At 33.9% G+C, this 22,867-nt stretch overlaps 1 pseudogene; it reads right to left on the bottom strand.

Moving 5' to 3' along the window:
- Nucleotides 1-12,278: 12,278 nt before the first annotated feature.
- Nucleotides 12,279-22,665, bottom strand: LOC100425032 (RWD domain-containing protein 2B pseudogene; annotated as a pseudogene).
- Nucleotides 22,666-22,867: the final 202 nt, after the last annotated feature.

The raw sequence follows: 22,867 nt of genomic DNA, 5'->3' as shown, positions 1-22,867 counted from the left end.
ACGATCAAGTGAGATTTTTCCCTGAGATGCAAGGATGATTCACCATATGCAAATCAATAAATCTGATCTATTATCCTTGCCAGAATGAAAGACAAAAATTATATGATTATTTCATTAGATTCAGAAAAGGCACTTAACAATTAAACATCTTTTCATAATATTAATTTAAAAAATCCCTCAAATAATTAGAGGCAGAAGGACTTTACCTACACAATAAAGACCATATATGAGAAGGTCACAGTTAACAGTATATTCAATGTTAAAAATTTGAAAGCCTTTCCTCAAAGATCTGGAACAATACAGGAATGCTATCTCTTGACAGTTTTATTCAACATGGTATTGGACATTCTTGCCAGACCAATTAATAAAGGTTAAGAAAATAAAAAGACATTTAAATGGAAAACAAGAGCCATCCCTTTTTTTTCTTTTTCTTTTTTTTTTTTTTTTTTTTTGAGACAAGGTCTCACTGTGTCATCCAGGCTGGAGTGCAGTTGCACCATCAGGACTCACTGCAACTGCAACCCTCCCAGGCTCAGGTTATCCTCCTGCCCCAGCTTCCCTAGTAGCTGAGACTAAAGGTGTGCTCCATCACACCCAGATAATTTTTGTATTTTTTGGTAGACAGGATTTTGCCATGTTGCCCAGGCTGGTCTCCAACTCCTGAGCTCAAGCCATATGTCGGCCTCCAGGCTCCCAAAGTGCTGTGATTAGAGGTATGAGCCACTACACCTGGACAAACTGTCACTTCTTATATACAGAAAACCCTAAAGACCCCACATAAAAACTGTTAAAACTAGTACATAACTTACCTCACTATAGAGGTAAGTTCAAAAATACAAAATCAACTCACCAAAATCAGTAGTTTCTATACACTAACAAGAAACAGTCCACAAATGAAATCAAGAGAACAATTCCATTTACAGTAGCTACCAAAAATAAAATACTTAGGTATAAACTTAACTTGGGAGGTAAAATAACTATACAGTGCTGTACAAAACTGGTGCAAGAAACTGAAGACACTAATACATGAAAAGATACCCCATGTTTATGGACTGGAAGATTTAATATTCTAATGTTCATACTACACAAAGTACTCTTCAGATTCAGTGAAAGTTCTATCAAAATTGCAATGTGATTTTTCATCGAAATAAAAAGATTCTAAAATGTGTATGAAACCACAATGAAACTCAAATAACCAAGGTAATTATGCACAAACAATAACAAAGCTAAGAAATCACTTGACCTAATTTTAAACTATAGTAATTATATCAGAATGGTACAGGCAAAAAAAAAAAAAAAAAAAATTGAAGACACGTAAACAATGGAATAGAATAGAAAACCTGGAAATGAGTAAAGAACACATGTATAGTCCATTAATTATTGACAAAAATCCAAGAATACACAATGCAAAAAGGATGGTCTCTTCAATAAACAGTGTTGAAGAAACTGGATACCCACATGCAGGAGAATAAAACTGGACCCTTATCTCACACTATATGCAAAAATCAACTCACAATGGATTAAACACTAAAACATAAGTTCGGAAACTGTAGAACAACTAGAAGAAAATATAAAGGAAAAAACTACATGATATTAATGTGGGCAATATTTTGGGGGGTTTGACCCAAAAAGTACAGTAAACAAAGTCAAAAATAAACAAATGATTACATTGAACTAAAAGGCTTCTGCATGGCAAGCAAAACAATTAATAGTGTGAAAAGACAAATTAGGAATTAAGAGAAAATATTTGCAAGCCATACATCTGGCAAGAAGTTAATCCCAACAATATATAAGGAACTAAAGCAATTCAACAGCAAGGAAACAATAGAAAACATTGTTTTCTATATGTTTTCAATAGAAAACATAGCAAAATGCCCAACATTGCTAATTGTTAGGAAAATGCAAGTTAAAATCACAATGACATATCATCTCTTACCTGCAGAATGGCTATCATAAAAAAGATGAAAAATATGCTCTGGCAAGGATGTGGACAAAAGACAACTCTTTTACACTGTTGGTGGGAATTTAAATTAGTTTAGTCACCAGAAAATTGTATGGAGGTGCCTCAAACATCAAAGACAGTATTACAGATGCCCCTGATAAATCCATCATAAGTTAAAGATGTTGTAAGTTAAACATGCATTTAATACCCATAACCTACTTAACAGCATGGCTCAGTCTAGCCTATATCACATATTCTCAGAACAATTACATTAGCCTACAATTGGATAAAACCATCTAACAGAAAGCCTGCTTTATAATAAAGTGTCGAATACCTCCCATGACTTACTGAATACTTGGCTGAAAGTGAAAAACAGAATGGTTGCATAGGTACTACTATGACAGTAAATTTCAAATGTTCTCATCACAAAAAAGATAAGTATTTGAGGTGATGAATATGCTAATTAGTTCAATTTAATTATTCCAGGTTATATTCATAAATCATAACATCACTTTCTTTTTTTTTTTTTTTTTTTTTTTGAGAGGGAGTCTCGCTCTGTCGCCCAGGCTGGAGTGCAGTGGCCGGATCTCAGCTCACTGCAAGCTCCGCCTCCCGGAATCACGCCATTCTCCTGCCTCAGCCTCCCGAGTAGCTGGGACTGCAGGCACCCGCCACCTCGCCTGGCTAGTTTTTTGTATTTTTTAGTAGAGACGGGGTTTCATCGTGTTAGCCAGGATGGTCTCGATCTACTGACCTCGTGATCCGCCTGTCTTGGCCTCCCAAAGTGCTGGGATTACAGGCTTGAGCCACCACGCCCGGCCTGATAATATCACTTTCTACTCCATAAGTATATACAATTATAAATTGTCTATTTATAATAAAATAAAAAATAATAAAAATAAAATCATTGTTTTACATCCTCATACTATACTATTATATTTTACGGAGTACTTTTCTTTTAATTTTTTTTTTTTATAGATAAGGTCTCAATCTCACCCAACCTGGAGTGCCAGTAGCATGATCATTGCTCACTGCAATATCAAACTTCTGGGCTCAAGTGATTCTCCTGTCTCAGCCTTCCAAGTAGCTTTGACTATAGGCATACACCACCATGTCCAGCTAAATTTTTAAGCATTTGTACAGAAATGAGGTCTCACTACATTACTCAGACATGTGTCAAACTCCTGGCCTCAAGCGATGTTCCTGCTTTGGCCTCCTAAAGGCTTGGGATTACAGGCATGAGCTACCACACCCAGCCTTTTAAAAATAATATTTTATATTTGTTCATACATACCCACAACTAGAGAGAATAGTATTTATTTCCCTTTGTATTTATTTCTAAGTTGCAACAATTAATGCAATTTAACCAATTCTGTTTTCATCTATTTTTTGCTGGGTAATTTTTAGGCAAATTCAAGAAAACTATTTTATACTTAAATAATTCAGTACATATCTCTAAAAATCAATATTTTTTTCAATTTAGTATAGCCAGAATTTCATTACTATCTATTCAAATTTAAAAAATAATTTCTCAATATAAACTAATATCTAATCTATCTAGTCTATGTTCAAAGTGCTCCCCTAGTGAAGCAATTTAAAAATAAAATAGAAAAGGTAATTTGTGCTAAGGATTTGCATGAGCCATTTGTTGAAACTATACCAGTGTTTGCTCAAAGAGTTCATGAATGAAGTGGCCGCACTGGCAGATATGGAGGTGATGTGTAAGCTCAACAACATGGGTTGCTCTTCACACATAAAAAAGCCAGATCTGGCCTGTATTCCTGCATGCCGCTTAATTTTCCAACAGAAGAAACAAATGCTGAATCCCTGATAACATCATGCTCTGGCATAGAGCAACCAAGTATATTTGCTAGCATGATAAATAACGAAATCTTTTCATTTACAGGAGCAGTCATTTCTTCTTGATGGATCTCTTGTTAAGCATTCACATAACTTAGAAATAGTGCCAAAGTCTGGGTGCATTCTGTGAGGGTCTTGTACACACCTCCATTTAAGGGCTCCTTGTAACCGATTTTCCATTATTGTTTCTTCCCAGGTCCTCAACATCCTGCAATCTGATGTTGGTTGGTGACTGAGTATAAAAAGCTAAAAATATATCTGTGATCATATATCTTTTCAAGCATGGTAAACAACTTGATAGGTATTCAGTTCTGCCTGCCAGGACAATTTTCCTCCCCTAATTTTCTTTAGGGCTTCTCCTAGATGATGATATTCTCTTCTACTTCTGACTAATAGCAGAATTTTTTTGCATACCTATCTTTACATGAGACATGAATATCTTCTTTTTGGACAAACATCATATAAACCACTCTTCAAGGGTATAAGAAGAAATTGATATAATGCAAATATGAGCAGCAAATGCAGAATTCTTGTGCTGTTACTCTACTATCAGGATCTCCTGTAACTTTATCTTAAACATACCACTTTTACTTAATGATAGAATTCTAAAGGATACACATAACTGTATGACTTGAAATATGAGATAATATTTACATAACTTTTGGGTGGTGAGCTCAAATTTTCACTGTGTGTACTATAGTCAGATCTTTCTTACTTTCTTATACTACTCAGCAAAGAACTGTTTTTTCAAAGCTTGAATTTTTTTTTTTTTTTTTTGCCAAAGAGAATATTACTTTTCAGCATAACACTCTATTCTCTTTCTTCTATGGGGGCATAGGACAGGCACTATTATGCTTACAGCCCTTGCACTGATAGTATGATCTGAGATAGTATTTGCTGAGAACTGAATCCAAAGTTCAAGTGATAGTTCAGCTTCTCCTGAAGTATGAAAAAGTCAGAATTCTTCTATTCTAGAAACCACTTGAAGCAGGCAGCCAGCCAGGTTCCTCAGTATATGTAGAGGAATGATATGATCAATATGGTAAGTGTCAAATCAGAAAATCTAAAAAGTCCCAGCAGGCCGGGTGCGGTGGCTCATGCCTACAATCCCAGCACTTTGGGAGGTCAAGATGGCAGATCACCTAAGGTCGAGAGTTCAAGACCAGCCTGACCAACATAGAGAAACCCCATCTCCACTAAAAATACAAAATTAGCTGGGCATGGTGGTGCATATCTCTAATCCCAGCTACTCGGGAGGCTGAGGCAGGAGAATCGCTTGAACCTGGGAAGCAAAGGTTGAGGTGAGCCAAGGTCACGCCATTGCACTCCACCATAGGGAACAAGAGCAAAATTCCATCTCAGAAAAAAAAAAAAAATGATGTAACTATTTCTTAGTAGCAGCCAGAATAACAGGCAGAAACTCATCTTTAACTTTTAACAGAATGGGTTGACATTGTACCTCCACAAAATTCAATGAGATAACAAGCCTCTGAATATTTCTGAGTTTATTTTCTACTTTCTGGCACTTATATTTCTTACCAGTGTATGGAGAATACTTGCTTCTTCCTTGATCACTGAAGCTTCAAAGAAGTAAATTATCGGAGTTATAAATTTGTACTTACCCTGAGACACCACAGTAATAGTGTATATCTACTGCCTATTAAAATCAATATAATATACTTGCATCTTATGATTAATGCTGCCTTTGGCCTATGCCATGTTTGAATGCTATCTGTGGCAATTTGTTATGGTAATAGTTTTCAATGAATCCCATCTCCTATATCCATGTTCTTGTGTTCCCTTCCATGTTGACTCTGGGATTGGTCATGAGATTTTTCTTGGCCACTGGGATATTAGCATGTATGACAAGCAAATTAAAAATCCTTGTATTTGAGGTTTAACTGCTTGCTCTCTTGTTTCTAAAAATTCTTCCATTATTATGTGAAAAATAGGCTCCTGGAAGATGACAGCATCTGATGAAGGGCTCTGGTGCTTCCAACTATGCCATCATTCTGTTAGAAAACCAAACACATGAAGAGCCCAATGAACACCCTGGGAGAACAAGGCATCTCATGTGAACCCCCCGCAAAGTGCAAAGCCTCAGAATTATAATTAAGTAAGTGGTGGTTTTAGGTCTCTGTTTTTGGGAATAGTTTTCAAGGCAGAAACATATAATCACTACAGAAATTAATGGCGAGAATTGGGAACTATAACAAAAAGCTAAGACATATGGCATAGTCTGTGGAATTGGGAAGGCGATGGACACTGAGAAAAAACAAAAAATAGTTGGTGAAGGTAAGAAAAATTTAAAAATGGATAATGGATCTTGGGAAACCTATGAGTAAACTGCTATTAGACACTGGAAAAATGGTGTCTTATATGGTTTAAAAGCAATGATCAAAACATTGTTTGCAGTAACTGGGAAGCTGTAAAACATACCTAATGAACATGTGGACCTTGCCTTCTAGGGAGAATATTAAAAGGCTCAGTCAACTTCTTTTAGTCATGTATGAAAAGATAAGAGCAAATACATTCGCCATTCAAAGGGAAAGGATTGGAAGACACACATCAGTTTCTGGTCCATAGCAATTCTGAAACCCAACAACAAGGATATTGTCAGGTTCCTCTCAAGGGACAGGGATGTTACTTTCTGATTTCTGTGAGTTCCTTCCTAATTCAGTTTTTCTCTGTGACCTTTAGGCAAACACATACAATTAATACAGAAATTAGTGTTTACAGCTGGGGACTGTAATTAAGGAAAAAATTAGAGAAAAGATAGAGGAGTTAGGAGTTGCTAGCACCTCTAGTACTTTTAGCCAGGAAAAAATCCTCAAAAATTAATAAATAAATAATAACCTCATGGCAAATCAATTGTGTGACCGTAAAATCTATTTATTAAAGACCTCAGAATGATTTTAGGAATTCTATGAGACCCTACTGGTTGTAAAAAGGGTCTCTAAACACACTCAAATTAGAGATATTTGTTTCAAAATTAATTAGTAATATGATATTTGGTTCATAAATTGAACTACCATAAGAACTACAGGCAACTAAAAATTTTAAACAGAGTTTTATGCCAAAGAACTTCCAGCATAGACTGAACCGCAGCAGCAATTTTTCAAAATGAAATGGTCTCTGAGGTCTCAAAATTAGCTCATGTATAAACACATGTAATTTCTGAAAGAAAAGAAAGGGAATCTCAGAGGGAAGCCCGATAAGTCCAAAAAGTTGAAGTAAGGGCCACAAAGAAAAAATGATTTAGGGAAGCACTTCTAGCAATCAAAAAGAAACATTCCCTGCCCCTTCAGTAGAAGAACCTGACAGCATGCTTCTGGTTAGATTTCAGAATTGCTATGGACCAGAAATGAATATGTGCCTTCCAAACCTCCCTGTTGGAATAGGATTATTTACTGAATTTAACTAGCTCCTATCTCATCACAGCATATAGCGTAAGTGTTGAAGAATTAATTTTTTTCATAGTTCTTCAAACATTTCTTTAAAACATTAAGATTGCTGATATTTAATATAAAACAATGCAATAAAGGTAATTCAGATTGTAATAGCAGCGCTCAATTCATTTTCTTAATGGAAAACTGTGAATTGCTTCAAGTTATACCATAAAGTTCAAATAATTCAAAGTTTTTAATCATCCTCCTTAGACACATATCACACATTGGTAACTTAGTTTCTAATTCTGGCAAAGTTGAACTGTTTTGAAGTTCAAGAATGATTCTGTGTTATCTGGAGGATTTCTTCCAAAGGGTTATTTTATTTTGCAAGTTGAAAAACATTTTGTTCTTAATTTGAGCAGTTTATGTATTTCAATGTCTCTCCTCATTACTGCTGCCATTTTGGTAATCAGGCCAATATACACAAGTATTCCATTGTCGTATTCCCCAATAACTTTCTTTCTATGTCATGTTAATTAAATAGTTTCAGAGAAATGTAAGAAAATTCCTTTACAGTTATTTCTTGGGTAGAATTTCAATCTTGGGGTGCTGCTTCTTAAGTTTTTTTTTTTTTTAACTACTATTAGTCTCTTTCCTAATACTAACAATGTAAAATTTACCCCCTCCAGTTGTTTATTACAACTCTTGAGACACGTGGGTGCATTTGTTAACTTAGTGAATAAGCAGTTAATATTTGTCCATTTCATTATGTATAAACCTTATATCAAAAGAAAAACTATAAACAAATACTAAACTATGTGATGGTATGCACACTGAAGTATTTAAGAGGAAATCTATTGATGTCTGAAATTTGAAATGTAACAAAAAATAAGAAGGAGTGATGGATGGATAGGGTGATGGATAGTGGATACATATATAAGAAGAAAGCATGATAAAATCTGGCTGGAGAGTATATGGAGTTTTTATTGTATAAATCTTCTCAACTTTTCTCCATGTATAAAAATGTTCGCAATAAAATGTTGAGGATAAAAGCTCAAGACAGATTTATTATCCTCCAGAACATATAGAAATTATTACTCTTTTACAGCAGTTTTCTGATAAGTCTCCTTTTTCTGTTGAAATCTAATACTAACATATACTGTGACTACTATCCTGAAAATTCATGAACAACTTAAGTTGCTTCCTAAAATACTTTATTATGTTCCCTGTTGTTGTTTCTTTGGCGTGGTTTGATTTTTGAGTTGCGGTTTGTTCAATAAACCGCAGAACCTTATAATCAGCAGAAAAATTACAATTACATGACTCATTGTGTATTTTCCTGTAGTAACTAGGATTTGGATGATATTATTTTATCATGAGGGACTGGAAGTCTCAAGAAATAGGAAGCAATGTGATCAAGATATCTAGTGCAGAGTATCAGAAGACCCTAGATAGAGGCAGGGACAGAGAATGCAAAGCCCTGGAAACTCCTCTTTGTAGATTGGTAACAGCTGTGTCACATCTGTCTTTCCAGCCAAGTGCCACTAAACAGCGTTCATTTCTGCCTCTTGCTTACTAGATGAGAATATTGGTAAGCAAGTTATGTCCTTGTCATAACTAAGCTCTGATAAGGTTCAGAGTTCATATGGTTAATTAAGACAAGGATAGTACTCAAGTGCATGGATTATTTCCTTTACAATCTTTACTTTATGCTGGTCACGTGGATTTGTTAAGCTCCAAATTTATTTAACCTATACCCCTATTTATAAGCTTATGGAAGCTCACTGGTGTGATCAAGATATACATAAATTAAGTGCTTACTAATGCATGTGTAACATCCACATAGATGTCTGGCTATTGCACATGCTCAATAAATATTTGTCAAGAGAAAGAAATGAGGAAATGCACATTTTAATTAGCTGAGCCATCAGTCTTTCCTAGTCATCAGTATGATGTCAATACCATGTCTCCAGCATTATGCCATGCTTGCATTTTTGGTGCTTCCTTGTGTTACCTTTTGTTTGTACATGAATCACATGGCCTGTCCTGTGTTGACTACTGACTCTAGATCTCAAAATGTAGTCTTCTGATCCGAGATAGTCTCAAGAAAGGTTCTCTCCTATTATGTGTTGACAAAATAGAAAATAAGAATTTGTTCTTTTGAGACAACAGATTCAATATATATATGTCAAAACATTAAAAGAGGACAGTATAAACCCAGTTTTGTTCTGGATTTTCCACTTTCTTTCCTTCTTAAATACTTTTAAGTCTTTAGTTTTTAAAGTTTTATCATTTTCCCCATGCTTTGATATCTAATAAATTATTTGAAGTTCTTGATCTAAGACATAGTATCCAAACTTAAGGTATATGAAATTTATATACTTAATAAAACAATTTAAATCACCAAACCAAAACAAAAAGACACCTAATACCAACATATATTTATTTCTTTATTCCATTCTCACTCAGATAATTACTGTCTAATTGTAGAATGTACTTTGAAAGGAGTAACACATGTGATTCATTTACAACTTCCTTAGAAGGTAATTTTTTATACAGTCTTAAAAGTTACACTTTTAAGATAAAGATATTTAAATTAATTTTCAACATAAACGTTAAAACCATAAATTTGAGAGATTATAACACAACTATCAATTACAGAGAACATTCTTAAATAATACATTTTCTTTTTATAATTGAAACTCTCCTCATTAATTGTGTAATGTAGTCAAACATTTGAATAGTCTTTAACAAGTTATAGATGAAGGCAGAAAAAAAGTATATTATTTCATAGTTTTAATCCCAAGCCTAATTACATGTGCATTGGTTAAAACATTTATTACAATTTCAAAACAATATTTTTAGTATAGTCTATGAAATAAAGTATCTAGTCCCCCAAAGGAATGTTTACTTTATAATATTGCAAAATAATAATACTAGACACTTTTATGATTATTACAGAAAGAATGCAAACTGCATACATTCAAAATACATATTTTGACTACTTTTACAGCCTTATCATGTTTGTTACAGTGAGATTTCTCAACAATCATCTTGTACAAAGATTTTCTCTTACGTTATAGTTCTTTTCTTATTGTATTCTAATTAGAGACCCTTGAGCTTTAATATAAATGAGCTTTAATATAAATACAAAATTGAGTTACAATATTTAGTGCCCCTGAGAATCCTCATAATATCTGCTCTACTATAGTTATCTCACTGTTTTGACGATCCCACACCACCAATAATGGATGTTGAGAGATCAGCATTTATAGTCTTTCTTTGTAATAACTATCTGAGAAGATTCTGAATACTTTTCCGAATTTATCTTCATGTTATAATTCTGTTTTAATTTTCATCTAAAGTATAAAATTCTTATTTTTAGCTTTTCTTTTATATTTTGTGTTCTAGGTTTTATTACATACTTTAGATGAGATATATACATATGTATATATCTTTTAGATATGTAATTTATGTATCCAATTAAAAGTTTGAACCAGCAGTTAGGGAAATTCGTATTTAGTCTTCTCTTTTCATACAGTCTCCAACCATTTCCTTTTGTACTCTTAAAACTTTTAGTTATAGGCCGGGCGCGGTGGCTCAAGCCTGTAATCCCAGCACTTTGGGAGGCCGAGACGGGCGGATCATGAGGTCAGGAGATCGAGACCATCCTGGCTAACATGGTGAAACCCCGTCTCTACTAAAAAAAAAAAAATACAAAAAACTAGCCGGGCGAGGTGGCGGGCGCCTATAGTCCCAGCTACTCGGGAGGCTGAGGCAGGAGAATGGCGGAAACCCGGGAGGCGGAGCTTGCAGTGAGCTGAGATCCGGCCACTGCACTCCAGCCTGGGCGACAGAGTGAGACTCCGTCTCAAAAAAAAAAAAAAAAAAAAAACTTTTAGTTATAGATGGCATCTGTAAAGAATATCTTTATCATGTATTTCCTAAAGCATCATCATATAGTGGTAAGAATTATCAGGTGTAAGTGATTGTTTATTCTGGCAGTTGGTAAACAGTCAACAAATGCTTTTGGAACTGATTTATGGAGGGCCCCAAAAACCAGATAGTGATTTTTTCTATGCTAGATCTTTCTGCCAAAATAAATGCACAAAAATCTATTTCCAGAATGAAAAAAGTATCAAAATACAATTCCTCAAAAACAAATTTTCTGAATTACTGATCTGATGAATTCTGGAGGCCTATTAAAAATGTTCAAGCTCTGCTCGCCTCAGCATGGGCAAGGGAAGCCCAGGAGCAAGGGCAGAGCATGAGTACACAGAAATAGAGACAAACTGCAAACTCTATTTAAGAAAAACTTCACTTGTTTGTCTATCAAATGGCTGGGGTAAATGGAATACTAAAGCTTTGTAGAACTCTATTTGACAACCAGCTTTCAACTTCTAGTAAAAAGCCTAGAAATGAAACAAAACGGGTTGAATTAATAAGATGTCCAGAGATAGGCAGGGTGTGGTGTTTCAACAGCAGCTCAACAATGGGGAACTGGCATCTTTGTGATTCTCTGACCCTTCCTTCCCTTTGGTTAAAAGGACTACTCAAGCTCCAGAAATCACTTTGGTGTTTATGGCAGACAGAGGAAGAAGAGATGACCTAACTGCATATATAACTTTAATGAGGAAGCAAAAGTTTTCTCAGAAATCCTGAAGCCAAAGCTGTGTTCCCAAAGCCATTCGTAGTTGCAACAGAGGCTGCAAGGGGAGCAGTTAGCTTTTCTAGGTTCTTTAGTGGAGGCAGGGAAGGGAGAAGCAGAGTGGGAATGGCTGGCAAAATGGACCACCAACATTACTTTCACAAATAATTAATTCTCTTTCAAAATGCATAGTTTATATGTGGAGAAATGTCCAACAACAATTTTAGGGTTATAAGTTGAAACTCGGTTCTGCTTTCAATCATGACGTATTTGTAACAGATGCATTTCAGTTATACTACTTTTCTTGCCTGCCCCTTCCCCAACATTCTAGAATGAAAATAAAATAAAATAAAATAAAATTACTCACTCTTTCAAGAAAGAGTGGGAAAACAAAATCAAAACGTCAACAGTGACAAAGTATTTTCAACTACTTTTCTGCTCATTGTCGATCCATATTAAAGAACATCTGGAAAACATCTGCACATCCTCTGGCATTTAAGAGCTGATGCAGCTGACCAAAGCCCATGTGGTTTCCTCCGGCTCCATTAACACAGAACACTTTTTCTGCAAAAATGGAAAATCTCCTTAGTCTTTCCATTTCATCATTTGAACCATCAAAATGAATGAATTCTCGATGGCGAATTAAAATTCTCTTCCGATTAAATTTTCAGAGTCTTGATCAGAATTATTTACAGGTACTTTGTGAGCCTTCTACACAAACAACATCAGGTTTCCCAGGCACGCTACCCCACATAGAGAAAGCTCCTCTGCTCACTTCAAAATATACCTTTGTTTGCATTTGTTTTAGAAATGATGGCTGTAGATCTGGAGTCTCATGAAGATGAGATCGACTGACTGCATTGTACTACCGCGGTGGGGAAAGGTTAAGTATCTCTGTTGACATACCCGGAGGCGTGTTCTCTAACCCACTGTGACATTCAGAATGAGACATCTCTGTGACAATATTTTGGGGGACATGCAGTCAGATCTGTGTTCACCTGAGTCTGTGTAATAGTAGTGATCTTCTCAAAAAGATTTTACTCTGTGAAATCAAACACCTTTAGGTTAATAGTTTCTTTGTGGTATTCTTTCTAATCGTTTGTAAAGGTTTATTGAAGAGCACTACATGTAGACCTTCATCCTTCATGCCTTCCTTTGGTTTTCTATTTAGTCCTGAGACATGGTCCTGTTACTGATGGACCACAGGTCCCTTGGTTGCACAGAGAGCTCAATTTTTATTGGGAGGGAGTCTCAAAACTGTAGGATACTGTAACCCAAGACTTAAAAACCGCTCCTGCAGGGCGGACTAGGGGAAAAGTGTGATAGCACCCTCTTGGCTTGTGCATGTAAGTGTTTATATATCAACTGTCATTCTTCTTTTGGAATTCTAGAGTGACTTCCAGCTGCCTTGAAAAAATTTTAATTCATGATGTTAATGCTTCTTCCTAGCCAGCTATGTTAATCACCCTTAAGGTTTAATATCCTTCAATACTGGGTTTTAAGCAATAAATTATCTTTGTCCTTTATTGTAATCTAAACATCATCAGTAATATTTTTCCTAAGTGTAAAATTTTGTTTCAAATCATTTCTCTGAATTTTTAAAAATGTTCTATGCTATTTCCTACATGTAACCATTCCAGTTACATTCCTAGAAAAAAAAATTACTTGAAATATTTCTGGCCAATTATTTTTGTGGCCTAAATTGTATTACACTTAAATCTGCAGAGTAATTCATGTGTAAGTTTGTTTTCATTTGTGTGTATTTTGTTTTTGTATGTAGTCTTACTTCTGGATTGCAAGGTTCTCAAGTTGAGAGACACGCTGTCTCATTCCATAGCAATTACAATGAGAATGAGGACGGAGGAAAATAAGTATTTATCAATAACTCATTTCCTTTTTTATCAAGAATGTTAACAACTTAATTTCTTACTCTTAGAATACTTGCTATTACACTAGGTTGAGTTTATTTGCTTTTGAATCAACAATCAATAATTTAACCCACCAGAGACTGTTCAATCAACTCTTTTTTTTTTTTTTTTTTTTGATTTAGACCTTTACCATATAACACTGCACCAAGTTCTGTTTCTGTTTTCTTAGGACTCTGGCATGAATACAGGTAAATCTTTTTATACTACATGGTAAGTTTCGCTATCCTCCCATGGGCGTGAACGGGAAGCTCCCATGAGAATAAATGGAGATGTCTTCACAAGTTCTAGTACTATGTATTATGCTTCAGTTTTTAAGGAGATCTTATTACAAACTCTAAATACAGGGAACTTATGACTTATTTCTAAAGCCGTGACTTAATAAATTCATAAGACAACTCTCATTACTAGGCTGTATTCTATCTACCCAAAGTGAAATGAGAATTATATGGTGATGATTTGCAATTAAACAAAAAAAAAGAAGAAGAAGAAGAGCTAGGTCATCTTCTAGGTCATGACATTTTCTATTTAAATTTGCTTTTGGTGTTTTAGACACGAAGTCCTTGCCCATGCCTATGTCCTGAATGGTATTGCCTAAGTTTTCTTCTAGGGTTTTTATGGTGTTAGGTCTAACATTTAAGTCTCTAATCCATCTTGAGTTAATTTTTGTATAAGGTGTACAGATTTTTCCTGATGAATGTTTTTATTATTAAGCTCAGCTTAACAGTTTTAGAGAGCTACAAATATTACATGAGTTATATGGCAGCCTTAAACTATGCTCAATTAAAGTAAGTGTGGATTTGTACTTAGAAAAGAAAGAAACTGAGGACTTCAGAAAATTTTCAAGATTAAAATAAAACTGGCATGAATTAAAAATATGCAAAAAATCAGCTAAATGTATTGATCACATATAGAAATATGTTGTCACCTAATTCTTCAGTGACAATGGCAAATACCTGACTGCTGTGAGATATTAATGTTTTTGTAAGATACAGTTTGATGTTTGAATCATATCTAAGATTAATATGCAGTCTTGCCCAAAGTACACAATTTTTGTATTGCCACAACTTCTATTGTATGAGAAGAAGAGATACAAAGGAATCATTAAAGACCCGTTGTCCACAAAAAACCTAAATTATGTCAGATTTTTTCCTCTGCAAAAGTAAATGTTTAAATGATAAACTGTTAATGATGTTCACTACAAACAACACTTGCCTAGTATTTGTATATTTAGAAATATAAAATGCATGAAATCTCAATTCAAAGTTACAATTTAATCCAATTTCCATCTCTCACTTTGTATTATTTGGAACCCCAAGGTAGAGATTTAGGTATGAAAAAGGAGTCCCCTTGGTTTCACAGTCCACACCTCTTCTCTCTCTTCTCTTTTTCAAGTCCTGTGAGCTAAGAGATTGAGGTGTTTGAAAAACTGAGACTCTTCCCATATCCAGCTGAACAACCTCAGTGGGTTGCAATATTCCGTTTCACTGAATGTAGTAGGGTTTTATTTGTTCATGCCAGGGACATTTTCTGATTGTTCTACCTTTATCTTACTTTCCAGCCACTCTCTCATCCTTCTCTTATTCAGGGTCAGTAAATGCTAGGTAGATCAGTAGTAGAAAGACGATAGCTTTTTCATGTAGTTTTAGATTTTTAACCTGAATGGTTGGTACTAGCTGGGATCGTCATGGAGCTACACTAGAAAGCTTTTGTCTATCAACTCATTGTCCTGGTGTTTGTAATATCATCCTCTAACCTTTCTCTCAGTTTCCCTTTGGTAATTACTCAGACTCAGCACTTAGTGTCTGCAGGCACATCTGAAAATTTTACATGCAGACCACCTCCAATTATGGAACTCAATTTTCTTTTCTTAGAGACTCTCCTTGGGTGGTCCTAATCATGAAGTCCGCCTCCTTAGGGTTTTTTTTCCTTTGTTTTTCTCTCTTTAGCAACACTTTTACAAGGGTCATGATGGCAACAGTCTGCAAAATTTCTTTCAGATTTCCCTGCTCTGTTGTGCTAATTTGACACTTTCTCCCCTTTTATAATAGACTACTGTGGTCCTGTTTTTCAATTAGAATTTTCTGATTAATTCTTCATGATTTAAAGCATCTTTATCTCTTCAAGGAATCAGATTCATTTAACCTAGAGTAACCTCAATTTTGTACACAACGTAACTAATGCATTCCTTACTTCTACCTTTTAGTACAGTCATGCTTAGATGATCTTTTTCCGGTAACCTTCGGGAAACTTTAAAGGAGGACTTAGGTAAAACATTGTAAGAGCATAAAGCTAATTGGAATCTCAATAAAAAAAAATTAATTGCCACATCCTACAACAATAAAGAGGTCAAGCAAATCTCCAATGTATTTTGCCAGCAATATATTTGCATTAGAAAAGATCAATAGAAGGTAATATAACAAATTAATTTAGAGAGAGAAAATTTGTTAACCCTTATATTACCATTAGGGGTGGTGCTGCCGATAGAACTAAAATTAGTTTAGTTTTGTCTTTTTTTATAAAATTAATCTTATTTCTGCTTTGTACTGCTTGGTCAAATAGAGTTCCCTGTAATAGTATTAGGTATGCATTAAGGTATAAAAACATTTTATCTGAAACTTTTATGGAACCAGAAGCATGGAGTTCACAGGATGACTGTTGGAGCTACGTGTGTTTCTTGTTTTCTTATTTCAACACGTTAATTTTATAGACATGTATGATGTATTTTCAACCAGAGACCTGTCACACATTTCTTTCTCTTCCATCTATTGTTGGGCACAAATATTTGAAGGAATTCACACTCAAATAAACTAGGTTGTTTGTTTGTTTGCCAGGTTCATTCCACAGTAAAAGGAGAAAATGAATTGCATACATGCTGCTTAACAACTTTCTTCATATTCCTTTTCTGGATTCGATCAATATCTTCTCATGACATGTTTTTCCTTATCAGTTTTTAATATTTTCTCTAATAATTTATACCAAAATTACTTCACAGTTCTTTTGATATTGTTCACTAGAATAATTATTTTTTTAAAAAAATAAATAACTCATTATGCTTTGAAAGTTTTATATGTGGTAGTGGGGACATTTAATTGAATGTGTATATTTTTTAAGGCCAAATTCTGGTATTTTTCTGAAAAAAAAAAGTTTCCATCGGCATTATCTAATTAGAGGGTTTAAATCAACCTCCCTGAATGTTTTCTCCTCGTGGGCATCATGGTCTACATGAGGAGTTAGGAAACATCTAGTAAGTGCCAGTGTACTAGTTTTCTTGTTGCTACTGTAACAAATTTCCACAAATTCAGTGTCTAAAAATAGCACAAGTTTAATCTCCTGAGGTCTTAATAAAGAAAATGTCTAAAATGAGCTGAACAGGGCTAAAAGCAATGTATCATCAGGGATGCTTCCTTCTGGAGACCCTGAAGGGAGAATCCATTTTTTTGCTTTTTTTTAACTTCTAGAAGACACTTGCATTTCTTGACTGATGATAACTGCAAACTCTTGCTTCCATCATCACATCTGCTATGGTCTCTTTTGTCCTGCTTCCCTCTTATAGGGACCCTTGTGATTACTTCACACCCATCAGGATCATATGTACTAGAGATATGGCCCGAAAAGTTTAAATATAATTTAATTGCACCTTTTTCTCCCTGGAGTGTCTTTGTACCTTTAGCCATCTCATAGCCAGTTAAAGTGAGAGAAGAATTAAGGAATCACAGATATACATTTTTCGAATGCTTCTCTTTTTCTCTTAGTAGTCCTTTTTGTTTTTTGTTTTTTGTTTTTTTATAGTTACTCTGGAGGCAAGAAAGATGACAAAGCACTTACTATATTCCTGAAATTGTGATTAAAGTTTTCAATATAGATTTTGCTTTTGTTTAGTTGAATATCATGTTAAAATCCTTATGCCAAACCAAATAGCCAAACCCACTTGTGCTCTTGAGAGTAGTTTTACAAAAGTCAATATATGTAATCAATTCTCAATATATTTTAGAACTAAGACTTCTGATATCATAAGCAAAGGGAAACAAACAAACAAACACATTAAAAAAAACTCTCAGAATAAACTCTTTTTAAGACAGGTGAAATACAGAAGTAGGGGAAATTGAGATATATGTTAATTATGCTGCACTGTATTAGTTAATCCTCTGGGAGCTGGTTGCAGAACAGGCAGCTGTTAACTATTAATAGTTCAATTGATGAGGGCGCCTTTAAAGCTTTTTCCTCTTAAGTGTTCAGAATTCAAAATTACTACTGCAGAGTTACAGAGAAAACACAACATTTTCTCTTTCCTTGATGATAAGAAATGTATTGCATTATTTTAGTGGCTGTCAATTAAACACAAATTAAAACATAAGTAGTATTAAATCTGCAAAATCATATTCTTAATTGGGATACTAGCTTACTTATTTAATTCTCATCTCTGAAAAACTTTAATTGAGATGTATAAAAATGTATCTTTGGTACACAGGGAAGTTAGCTCTTAATTGTGAAATGAAATATCTCTCTCATTGAGTTTCTCTCTCTTGTTAACAGACTTGATGACAAGTAGAGTACTTTATTAACTTCATGGATGTGTATGAGTAAAGCCAATAATTAAAACGTTCATTCATAGAACTGACTTATTCACATGCAGTTCTGGCTGTCAAGCTTAACATTTATTAAATTGAGAACAGTGCATATGAGGATTGCAGTAGGGTTCACAACATGATTCAAAAATTACCATGGATTATACAGTCATATTAAGAGGCTTTTGGATAAAATTGAGAGAGGAAGATTATTCTGGTGATATATTTTATAGCTTAATCATGTCTGAAGAGAAGTATAATCACATAATAATTTACCCAACAGCAGATATATTTTAGAAGTTATTATAGAGCAAGAGCAATGTATTTTCTGAAGTAATGGTATTTAAATGTGTTTTAATATTAGTATGTCCTTAGAATAGAGACTGAATAATTGTTCTATTGAAACATACTGTTGTTCTACAAGTGTATATAAACAAAGAAAATTTTTCACAAATTACAGAAAAAGAGAGATGTGGTGTTTGCTAATATAATACATTTTAGAACTTTTAAGGCACCATGTTTGTAAAATATTATTTTTTAAAAAATCAGTGTTAGAAAACTTTGGGATTTGAGGTTCTACTTGATTTTTCAAAACAACCAGAATATTGTTGAATCATGCCTGATTAATCTAATTTTAGTTAATTCAATTTAGTTTTAGAATAGTTAGCACAAATCAAGAGATTAACACTATGAGGCAAATATTCTCATATTCATAAATTTGCTTTGAGATTCTATTCATAAAACAAGTTCAAATTGATGTTAGATACAAATAAGATACCTGAAGCATAATACTATATATCATGCCATCAAATATATTAGCAAAACTAACAGAATTGAAGAGACATATAGTCCTGCTATCATAATTGGAGACACCAATACCCCATTCTCAATAATGGATAGTACATCCAGAGAGAAGATAAAGAAGAAAATAGGGGACTTAACCAAACAATGCAATAAATTAGCTAGATCTAACACATATAAAAACACTCCACTGAACATCACCTGCATACACATAGGTCCTAGGTTGAGACATAGTACTATTTCATTATACTTGGGTGGTACTGTATAATTTACTAAAACATTTTGAGAGTCAGTTTTCTCACTTTCAAAGTGCAGACAACAATAATAGGCACTTCATAAGGTTACTTTTGAATTACAGTAATGAACATTAAACACTTTGCTCTTGTTTGGTACATAGTAAGTGTTCAGCTATGATGACTTTCCCTCTTTCAATTTCTCTCATGTCACTGATTTGAACTCCACCAAGCTGCCGAAGTCTCTCTTTTGTGGGTTCTCAAAAAATGACAGTTGCACGAGTTTGCTGTACATGACTTCACAGCCCAAGTATTTACATCTTTGCTAATGAAATCTTTGGAAGAGAATCAGGTACAATTTGTCCTTTGTTACACAAAACACACCCCACAAAATTTTACCTGTATCTGAATTATTTCAGCCGTCTTTACGTTCTGTTGTAGGTGTCTCCGGTAGTAGGCTGCGTGGTAAGTGTTACATGGTTTAAACCTAAGTTTCTCAGAACTGCTCCTGAAAACGATAGACATGGTATAAAATATGCATTAATGTTATTGCTGTTTCATTGCATTTTGCCTTATCAGCCTCTGTGTGTGTGTGTGTGTGTGTGTGTGTGTGTGTGTGTGTGTGTGTCGGGGCAGAGGGTCTCACTCATTTTTTCGCCCAGGCTGTAGTGCCCTGGCGCGATCTCCGCTCACGGCAACCTCCGCCTCCCGGGTTCTAGTGATTCTCCTGCCTTAGCCTCCTGAGTAGCTGCGATTACAGGCACGCACGACCCGCCCAGCTAGTTTTTGTATTTTTAGTACAGGTAGGTTTTCACCATATCGGTTATCAGTCCTTTAATAGTGCCTAGTAGTACTTCAATCTTCCCAATGCTAACACTTTTCTTTTCTCTTAATCATCTAAACCAAACTGACTTATTTTACTAAAATAAAAGCTCTCCCTGAATCCCAGCTTCTGATTTCATTGAAAATGTTATAGTTATAAGACAATTTTTTTTTAAATTTCCTCCCTCATCATCCACCACAGCTCCATTTGCAACGAGTCTTCCTTTCTTTCCTTTCGTTCCCATAAAATAATTTTATCTCCTTTTTAAGTCCAGGCACTTTGGTAACATGTTCTATCAGTGGTCTTCAAAAGATAGTTTTGTGTATCCCATAAAATAATTTTGGAAAACATTGTATACCCTCATACATTTCCAAGTTTGTATCAAAATATTTTAACATATGTTTAAATTGTTGAAATAAACAATTTCCAATCTAGTACAAATATTGACAATTAAAATACATGTTACATTAATATTTTAATCATATTAAATCAGGAATACAATTAAGCCCATATATTAACAAAAAGTTGACAGTTTCCTTTTTATCATAATGAATTTGTATTTTCTTATTTACCACAGAAGTTTACATTATAGTAATATATTCTATTCTTAAATTATCTTGTAAATTGACAAATGCACACTCACACATACAACATAAATTTTTTATTTAATACAATTTTTAAGTTGTTTTTTGAAGTTAAGTATTTACTATAAGTCTCTAGGTATGAGTTTTTCTTCTAGATTAAGCTATTTTTGCTATTATTGTTATTACTACAATTAATTGAACTGACAAATTAAAATTTAATATAAAGGAAATATTTTGTTGGAAATTTTGATTGAAAATTTATTTTAATTTAAATTAAATTTAAACTGGAAGAATGGAGGTCTGAAATAAATATATCAATTTAAGTGCTATTAAATTATATTACTATTAATTTAAATACTATCATTCTATTACTATTACTCATTCTATTACTTAGTATTAATATTAAAAAGTAATCATTATATTACTATCTTTATATGCTATTACAAATTCTGAGAACTTCTTTTAAGTGTTATAATAACAATAAGATATATTATTACATATATTCTAAATGATATATCTGCTGATAATCTTATTTTGTAATACTATTAATACAATTTTTGAAAGAATTGGAAAATCTCTGTTTGAAGGGGACCAATCAGAAGTTTTACAAACACTGAAAAATTTTTTTTTAATTGTGATGGATTATTTTTATTTGGTTGTTTTTAACGTCTCATATATTGCTTTGTAACAAAAATTAGTCTTAAAAGTATATATTTCATACATGCACACTACATATACAATATATAATTCTGTGTCATTTTTTTCTATTACACAGAATAATTTTCTATTCCGTGTAAATACTTCTATTTTTCTATTACTGTAGTGTTCTAACAGTCTACATGTTCAGCAAAACTTTTCAAAAGCTTATGTAGAGGAAATTGCTTTTTCACAGACTTTAAGTTGCTGCATTATTTAAAATGAATAAAAAAGAAACTTCCATGTTATGAGAAATTTGGAAGAAACATTCTACTATGCTTTCTGTTTGGCTCACTGGCCCTTCTGTATGGAGTCATTTGCCTGCTTACTGAAGACTACACAATTCTGTAGTCTTTTGTTTCTCATTTCTTCATTGGCTTAATTTAAAGTATATAATGGCCCCATGCACGTATAAGGGTTGTAACCTTTTTTTCCCCATCCTGAAATTCGCACCCTGTGAAATATGGTACGTGTTATGAGTAACATGCAGTTGGCTAGGTAAATGCCTTTTCTTTCTAACACACTATGTTACTATGTTACGACTTATGAATCTCAAAGTCTTGATTTAAAGTGAATTAAAAGAGAAATGAAAATATGATGAGCTACCCCACCTTCAAAAACAATAAAATACCTTTTAATCGGTCAATAACACTGCTAGTGACATGCTGCAAAGTTGTGTGGTATAATGCTCAGCGAACCATGTAATTACATATACATTTAATTTTTAGACTTATGGCAAAGCAGAGACGCAAAAAGAAAACAGTGATAAAGTAGAGAGAGGTGGGGTAAATTTTACAATAATAGACCCATTTTACAATTTTAAGTTGAATGAAATTGCTCTGTCATTTTGAAAGCAACCATTTATTTCAAAATATGATATTATTTTAAGTTTTCAACATACTGGGGAGACCCCTGATTTAAAAGTGGATTTACCAACATCATGCTTTTGCTTGAATTTCTCTTTCTGCTTCTTTAAGTCCTTTTGCAATTCTTTTCCTTAATTTTCTTTTGGATTGCCGGATTTGAAATTATACTAGGACAAGAACCAGAGAGTAATTTGCTGCAAGTTGCACTGTGGCAGCAGGTGAGCAGGACAGCACGTGATGCCTTTGTGTAAATGACGATACCTCTCTTGAAAGGCAACATAGAAATTTGGATAAGAGAAGAATTAAGTAGAACGAAGCATACCGAGCCATGACACGCAGATCACAGATTGATCGGCCAAGCCCTTTCAACATTTTATTGAAAAATTACATTTATTTTCATCCTTCTATGTTGGCTTTCCTCCAAAGCTACCTATCTTTTCAAACATAAATATAAGGGCTTTTTAGTACTCTTTTAATGTTTATCACCTTATGACTGCAAACATGAAGTCTTTTAACATTTTTTTTTTCAGTA

This window comes from Macaca mulatta, chromosome 5 (assembly GCF_049350105.2).
Source record: "Macaca mulatta isolate MMU2019108-1 chromosome 5, T2T-MMU8v2.0, whole genome shotgun sequence".
NCBI classification, from domain to species: domain Eukaryota; kingdom Metazoa; phylum Chordata; class Mammalia; order Primates; family Cercopithecidae; genus Macaca; species Macaca mulatta.
The sequence above is the reverse complement of the archived record's forward strand: the minus strand, read 5'-3'. Positions and strand labels throughout refer to the sequence as shown.